Source organism: Lytechinus pictus, chromosome 15 (assembly GCF_037042905.1).
Source record: "Lytechinus pictus isolate F3 Inbred chromosome 15, Lp3.0, whole genome shotgun sequence".
Taxonomy (NCBI): domain Eukaryota; kingdom Metazoa; phylum Echinodermata; class Echinoidea; order Temnopleuroida; family Toxopneustidae; genus Lytechinus; species Lytechinus pictus.
Genome location: NC_087259.1, coordinates 11,230,136 through 11,238,937, shown reverse-complemented (window position 1 = coordinate 11,238,937; position 8,802 = coordinate 11,230,136). Strand labels below are relative to the sequence as shown.

Here is an 8,802-nt window from a genome sequence, read left to right as displayed (position 1 = left end):
ACATGTTACACAAATATTTATTTTGTCAAAATGAGACAAATTAATAGGAGTATATCAGACAGATGTACAGTCTTAAAGTTTTGATGAAATGAGTTGATTTTACTTTGAATTATTATGCTTTTCTCAGTCATTTAATTTGCATACATGTACACATGGTATGTTATTACCATGGGCGTCGGTGCAAAGGATTATCTTCCTTTTTTTTGGGGGGGGGCATCTATTGTTGCGTCCCCCCCAAAAAAAAAATAGATGAGATGAGAAAAAAATAATCCTCTGCTGCTTTGATGCCCATGTGTATTGCACCAAATGCTTCATATTTTGCAAAATACAGTTTGATATTTTTTTATGTAGATTCTATACATTTGTCCAAAGTCAACTCATTTAATAATTGGTCAATCTTCCAAGAGATCCACCCTGAACTCATAATTCAGAAATGAAAGTGTGTAATTTTCAACTTAAAAGTCCCCTACAAAGACATGATCATTTCAAACTTGTAATAAAATTAAGTCAAGATACATATGTATGCAAACACACTATTCAAGGTTGAACTCGTTTTGTTTGTTTGTTTATCGAAACAAATATACACATTGACTGAAAAAAGCATTACATTTGTAAAAAATAATACATATTAGAAACTAATCATGAACAAAATATGTTTGAAGAGCAGAGCCCCTTAGGTAACATTGTAGGTAATTCGTTTAAATAAAACATGGCTCAGAGAACACTTTTTTAAAAGAAGTGACACCAGCAAATCTTCTCAATGTTGTCTTGTCTCATGATACAAGATATGAATATTTCATCATGAGGATTCAGAAATGTCTATAAAAATAGAACAATGTTTTTTAAAGACTTATAATTTTATTTATATTTTGTACAAATTGTTTATAGATTATAGGTTTATATTGTGTCATTTTGTTTCAATAATTTGTCTTTTTTAACTCCACAATGAACAATCTTATTACTTATTCTCTACATATGTACATCATATTTTTATTGATTCACCTTTCTTTTGTATGCAAGAAAGGTTTCTTATTTTTATAATTACTGCCATTAATATTCATCTTTCTTGATAATCATACATCTCGATATATGCTGTATATATATTTTTTTGTATGAGTATGAAATGCAATAATTGACAAATTACAGGTACTTATACTTAAGACTATACAATGATACATGTATGTGTATGAATCAATAATGTATTTCATTTACATGTCTTTCCGTTGCTCCTTTGCAAGATAAATTATTTGTGTAGTATACACTATACTTAACAAAGTGAATGAAATATATATAAATCAGCATCTTCCCTAAGAACATTGTTTAATGTTTGAATGGGATATTTTCCTGCTATTGTTGTGGTTTTTTATTATTACTTAAAATGTTACCATAGCTTACAAGTGTCCAAATACAGGATTGAATTCTGAACTTTGGTTGAAATTTATGTGCTCTAAAGTGGTACTTTATCTATGGATGCAATGAATTCTAAATTTCTATCTTCTTCCTCTTTTCCTTTCTCCTTATTTCTTCTATCTGCTATATGCACCTCTCCCCCCTCTATGTTATTTGATGGGAATTTAGAATATGTTCCCCACATTATGTCTGCATTTTTAACCCATTGACAACTGCATTCTGTGAGTCACGTAGACTTAGTACAAACATCACCCCGTTCTAATTGGCAATGACTTAATTGCAGATCAAAAGTACCAAAGAAAGATATTTGACTATTTTGTGTTGATAGATTGTATAAATTTCACTCTACATGGATGTAGTGTAGAAATATATATGTAAATGATGTATAAACCTTTAATGACAGTGACCTACACTGTAATGTACGTGTAGATTGAGATTGTAAACTATGATGAAATTGACATTTACTATATTCCATCATTAGAGATGTACTACATATCAAACACTGTTTATGCCTGTAGTCTGACAAGTACTGTATCAATTACAAATGCTGATCACTCTATTTTATGTACTTATATTTAGAAAAATAGCACATCAACTCAGTACTCATCACATTTAGTAGCTATAAAAATTATATATTAACATCATGTACTAGATTACCATAGTTTTAGATTGGGAAAATATTGTTGTATATTACATGTATATTTCAAAGAGCTTTCTGTGTGCTAGGCGTATTATATGGTCAAATTATTAAGTAGTGTATTGCATAAAAGCTCATTTCATCACATACTGTATTTATGTATTATATTGGTAACAGCAAATTTATACATGTAAATGTTATTGATGAGGGTGTATGTATGCATCAATGATTTTGAAAACAAGTCAGAAAGATCCATACAGAGAGAACAGTTTTTGGGAACTGAAGTTATCATCATCATCATCACCGTCATCATTATCATCATCATCACCATCACCATTATCACCGTCATCATCATCACCATTATCATCATCATCATCGTCGTCATCATCACCATCACCATCACCATCATCATCATCACCATCTTTATCACCATCATTATCATCGTCATCATCATTATCACCAACATCATCATCACCATCGTCATCACCATCATCATTATCACCATCATCACCATCATCATCATTATTATTATTACTATTATTCTATTATTCTTATTATTATCATCATCATCATCATCGTCATTATTATTAAAGATGCATACAAAGACTCACATACAGTACTTAAATAGGTCATTTGCCTCTTTGTCTTCATCTACTTTCCAATTGGCCACTATCTTATTTGTCTGCAAGTACCAGTTCATCTACTAACAGTAACGGAAAGGTCACCCCGGGGTATAAGTTCATTTTAATAAAATAGAAGCAATGTAAAAAATATTGATGAAGGTTTGATGAAGATCAATTAAGGAATAAGAGTCATGTAGAGACGTCATATGTATGATTTCTCAGTTGCCATAACCGAGTAGCCTAATGTAGAGATAGATGACTCTGATCTCTCGTTCCCTCCTCTTCATTCTGTCCTCCTTTTTCTCCTTTTCCATAATTTTACAGAACAGGGCTGTTTTGAAAAAAGTGGGAAACAGTTTTATTACAATAAATTTGTAAGGTTACATACACCACATACCAATTTTCTGTAATTTTTCACAAATGCATGTAAGATTACACAGTGCAGTAAGATTACAGGTGTTCTCGAGACTCTGCTGCAGGATTTTTTTTTAAGTAGACATTTTCTAAAAGTTTGCTTGAAAACAAATCATGGGAGGATGAAGGGGGGAGGTGGGGGAGAGTTGCCCCTTGACTCACCTGTGAAAGAGTCTCTTGTTCAGACTTGCTCCAGTGATGGACAGTGATTAGCGGCTTGTGAATTATAAACCTTTCCTGAACCTGTATTATGTTCCAGTGATGTAACAGAATTTTCATCATTCATAAATGTAAATATTTTTAATATAGTTTTAGAAAACATTTATAGGCCTAATTATCTACCAGCACTAGTCACAATCGTTGAAGCTGCATAGTACATTTTGCAAATATTACTTAAATATCTTGTTCATTGGATGATGTTTGTATATTTTTCAGTAGGAAACAGGACAAATCATTTTTATATTTGGTACTGCCGCGTAACTAGCTGATATTTGTACATTTTTATTTTTATTTTGATGATAATGCTGAACATCTCGTAATTATGTTATCTGAAATTAAAGAGTCTTCTACATATATATATCATGCACCATAACTTCTTTGAATACTGTCAGATTTCTCCTGTTGTCATGTAATTAAGTAAATACTTGAAAATTCTACCATGAGTGTGATGAGAATAACCCTCTGACTTTTGAACAATTATTTTGCTCAAATATGGTAAATTATGGCCTTTATATTGCCCCATTCCAGTTCGGGCGCACGGCCTTTCTCATGCTGGCGGCCATTTCCCCTCCAAACATTTTGAGTATAGTGCCTAACGAGTGAGATAATATTTGAGAGAAGTTTGTGAGTGTATTTTGAGGTAGAGATAGAGTATGAACCCCTCCCCCACTCGAGGAAAATGTTGGGGGGGGGGGGGGTAAAGGCCCTCCTCTCATGGATGAAGGGGTGAGGTTTGACCTATTTTCTATTATTATTTTTTTCGATTAAAGTATGTGATGTGAGAGACAGTTAAAGAACGGAAGATGAAAATTACATATATTTTTATAGTAGGGAAGAGGGTTGGGGTAAGAGAAAGAGATTGGGAAGGAGGAGTGAGAGAGGGAGGAAGAGATAAGGGAGAGTGATACATAGATTTAAAAATTCCAAAGTGAGGGAAGGGGATTGATCGGTGTTATGGTTGGGTCCGTTGTATATAATCGACTTCATTTTTTTCGGAAGTCAGAAGCGCACATTTTGAAACTTGTGTTATTTTTATGTACATTTATTTATTTCTTTGTTTATTTGCCTGAAGATTTATTCATCTATATATATATTTTCTCTCATTCATTCATTCATCCATTCATTCATTTCTTCCGTGGTAAGTTTAAACAAATCCATACTGAAATATGCTGCTCCACTGAGATTATAACTTATAAAAACAAAGTTAGTTTTCTAACCTTTCTCTACCTGTATGTTGATTGTTAAGCTCCTGATTAGACCATGGAGGTAGAATTAGACTGTTCCTGTTTGTGAAATACCGCCCTCACAATTCTGAAAAGGAAAGCATACATTTCTGCCCGTATCAGATCACGGTCATATGAAATTTACGCTAAAATTCATGTATATAGCTCCTATTTCTGAAGGTAGAAATAAGGACGGATTGAGTGTGTGAGGCGAATGTGAGCCGTTATAAAGGATATTTTCATACAATACACCGCCACTTTGGATGGCATCGTAAAAAGTCTTGAACTGTATAGCTACCAATGGCGCAAAGATGGGGGGGGGGGGGGGGGGGGTCGGCGCCATGACCTCAAAAGATCCACCATCAAGAAAACATGAGGGGAAAATGGAAAGGAAAAAGTGAAATCTATGATATCATTTTCGAAAGATCCAGTAAAAATCCATCACAAAATTATCCTTTTTGTGATCTTTTTTTTTTCTTCGCTCGCTAGCAACTTTTTGGAAATGTCCCTCTACACACCATATTTTGGCCCCCTAAGTTTTTTTTTCTCATTTATGACAATGGTAGCTACTCAATTGTATTAGTTGCAAACATGCTTTGCTTTATTTTTAATTTACTCTTTAGCTCCATGAAAGAGGCGTCAATATGATAATGAAACATAGAAATGTTGGTATTTATTCAAGAAAGGTAAATTTTACTGGAACACTGATCCACATTTCGTTTCATTCAAGGGGATCGGAAACGGAGAACATGGAAACGAAAAAGTTATTACTTAGTCGATCTTGAAAATTATTCAAAAGATCGTTATGTTCTTATTTTTGTAGGAATGACCTGGGAACCGGGGGTGCTGCGTGTATTATTTTCCATAGGCAGCACCCCCTGGAATTATGGTTGGTGTGTCACATAGGAGAAATGTATGGAAAATGACCAACATCTTGTGTTGAAATCCTTCATTTTGTAGTGAAACATTTTATTGCTTGTCAATTTTACATAGGCGGATCCAGAGGGCCCAAGGGGCCCGGGACCTATTGGCGGGAAGGCGTTTAAAAAAGATAAAGAAGGGAAAAGAGACGAGAAAATAAGAGGATGAAGAAGAGTGAATAAAATAAGGTGAGGGACGACTTGGAAAAAAAAAAAAAAACTTTAACGTCACTATATAAAGCTTTCGCTCGCACTTTGCGTTCGCATTGCATGTTTGATGAGATAGGCCTACATGAGATTCTTACTCAATAGGCTGATATGGAGCTTAAAATATTAAGTTTTGAAGTCAATATACAAAACATATTACATCTCCGACATCGAGCTTTCATCATTTTGTTTGATTTATAAATTGATTTTCAAAAAGTGCTCTGTAAAATGTCCGTTTTATTGTCTCAGTATCAACATTTTCAGCTCGCGCTGCTCGCTCGCATTTTTTGATTTGTCAGGTACCTATTCTCTTCGTGTATTCCATAAGTTCTTAAAATATCCCTTTTCAGGTTTGATTGTCAAAACCTATCAGCCAGCGCTGCGCGCTCGCATTTTGATTGGTGAGTAATGTATACCTCAATAATTTCCTCTATAATAATAAGCAATTATATAACAAACTACTTAAAATCCCCTTTTCTTGACATCGCAATTTGCGCTCTCGTTAATTTGTTAAAAATATATTAATCCATGCATCCTATTCATAATTACAAAAGTGCTTAGAATTTCCAGTTTTCGGGAATTAATATCAATAAATTTCGAGCTGGCATTAGGCTTATTAAGGATATCTAGCGCTTAGGAATGGGAATAAAAGAAAGTCATTGTTTTCATATGATGACAAAATGTCCTTAGAATGTCCAGGTCCTAGATCAAAATAAAAATATCAGCTTGCGCTTCGCGCTCAAATCATTTATTAAGAGCGATCCATAATATCCACTCCACAATTTTCCTACATAGTGCTTGAATTAGTGTTTTAATTTGGACCCTTTTTCAGATAGGAATATCAAATATTTTCAGCTCGCGCTTCGCGATCACATTATTGATTTTTATGATGAAAAATATATTTAAAATGCCCAGATACTAGGCACAAATCTTAAACACACGCATGCATGTTTACTGAGATACACAGCTTGTTCTTTATTTTTCAGACTAAAATTTTCTGCTCGCGCTTCGCGCTCACATTATTGATTTAGGATACCCAATTACCCATTCTTTTCATGATTTACAAAACATGAACAGAGTGACCCGTTTTTAGGTCTAAATCTCATTTTTTTTTTTTGTGCTCACGCTTCACGCTCGCATTGTTTAGATATATGCCTATACTTCCCATGATTATAAAATATGCTTAAAATTTCAATTTTTTAGGTTGGAATGTCACAAATTCTAAGCTCGCGCTTCGCCGCGCTCGCTTTATTTGATTATTGAATATGTATCGCTTTATGGCTAACTACAAACAGTCCTCAACAAGTCCCTTTTCAATCAGTTATATACGCATTTTGTTTAGGATCACAAATATTACATGAAATTTCCAAAAAATTAGCTCGCGCTTCGCGCTCGCACTATTTAAATATGGCTTATGAGATTACTATGCTTTATAAGAATAAAGCAAAGAAGTGACTGTTACGAAGAAACAGAAATCATCTTTGAGTGGCCCGGCCGATCGGAGAAAATATGGGTGACATTTTTTTTCGCCCCCCCCCCCCCCACCTTATTGGCGAAGCTGGATCTGCCCCTGAATTTAGGCCTACTTCAGCACCCCCAGCCAAATAGTCGTTCCCAGGGCCCTGAGTTCAGCGAAAACGACACATTTTAGTGACGTTTTAGTTTAAAAGCAGGCAATAATACTTTTTAAATATATGTGTTGGGGCCGAAGTCGGCCGCAACCATTCACTCATCAAGGGCGACAAGAGGACAGATGAGAGCGAAGGGACAGGCAGATGTGTTGTGTAGTGTAAACAGAAGAAAAAACGGAAAAACGGGAAAACCCCTGCATTGTACAGAAGACAAAAGAAAACATGAGTATAAAATAACATAAATTGTTACAAGTTGTATCATCAGTTATCAGACTTCTGTACAAAGTAGTTCAATTAAAGTAAATTGATATGGAATATCAATTGTAGTTATTTAACCAAACAATGTAGAAATTATTATCATATAATATCATAGATTGTCGTAATACAGTATTGATTATCATATAATATTATAAATTTCATCTTCCGGAAAGGAAAAACACCTAAAATTATGACATCAAAGTATTTCTGACTCGGATTGTCATATGTTAGAATTTAGCGTAAATCACTAGGTTAAATAACTCGCCCTAGTATTATAAGGTCCCAGGAATATATGTCTCCTGGTCAGCTGCGCCCATGGTCAGCAGCCATGAACACTCAACAGCCTCTATATCAGCGGCTATAAAAAGGAATAGATCCGTTATCTACTATGTATTTCAACATATAAATCGTTACTTCAAAAACCCAACAATTAATTTCGCAAGACCAAAGCGGGTCTGATATTTAAGACTAAGCATCAATCTAAATATTGTAAGCAAAGATCGCAAAGAGTACGCTTACGTACATAATTATACATTCCATCGTTTGGTGAATGAATTTAAACATGTCATATAAAAAAAAATGCAAAGTGATTAAATATCATCACTGTCAATCACATAAGCTGCATGAAATATTAAGCAGTTTATTTCGTGGTACATAGTAAATATTAAGGTGTGTTCAAAGATTCAAAAGTTATAAGCTGGATATACATAATGACACAATTCAAAATGTAAAACAGTGTGTTTTCTAACACTACTTTGTCCGGCTAGAAATGAACAATCCCATAGAAATAAGAATATTTTCCGAGTAACGAGATCCTATAAATTCCAGTAAAGTAAAACATACATCAGATAAAATTCAATTAACATACCTGGTAAATAACAACTGCAAACCTACAGTCAAAAGCTAATGTGCAGCTTCTAAAAGGGTCAACAAGCCGCGACGACTTCGTTTTGAGTTGTGCGCGGGATAATGTCACTGCCCAGCTACCGGGCCTTGCCTAATATATCTCCGCATTTAGATATCAATGACGTCACACTCTAATGCATCAAAATATGATATGCTAGTGAATATTAATTTAAATCGACATTAATGTGTAATATATATATGCATATTTATATTCATGCATCTATGTCCAACAATTGTATCATAATACATGTTTTTAAAAATAATAAAGGGGAGGACTATTTTTCCTCGGCGGGATGACACTAGGCCCACGTGACCCAAAAGTGATTAGGTTTCGCGGTCTGTGATAAAATTTTA

The 8,802-nt window shown here is 34.2% G+C and overlaps 1 long non-coding RNA gene across 1 annotated transcript; it reads right to left on the bottom strand.

The window, feature by feature from the left end:
* On the bottom strand, positions 1-8,503 carry LOC135156787 (uncharacterized). The gene is made up of 4 exons (XR_010295815.1): positions 8,411-8,503; positions 4,521-4,614; positions 3,247-3,327; positions 1-3,001 (listed from the first exon to the last, which is right to left on the bottom strand). It is a non-coding gene; the product is annotated as an uncharacterized LOC135156787 (long non-coding RNA).
* Positions 8,504-8,802: the final 299 nt, after the last annotated feature.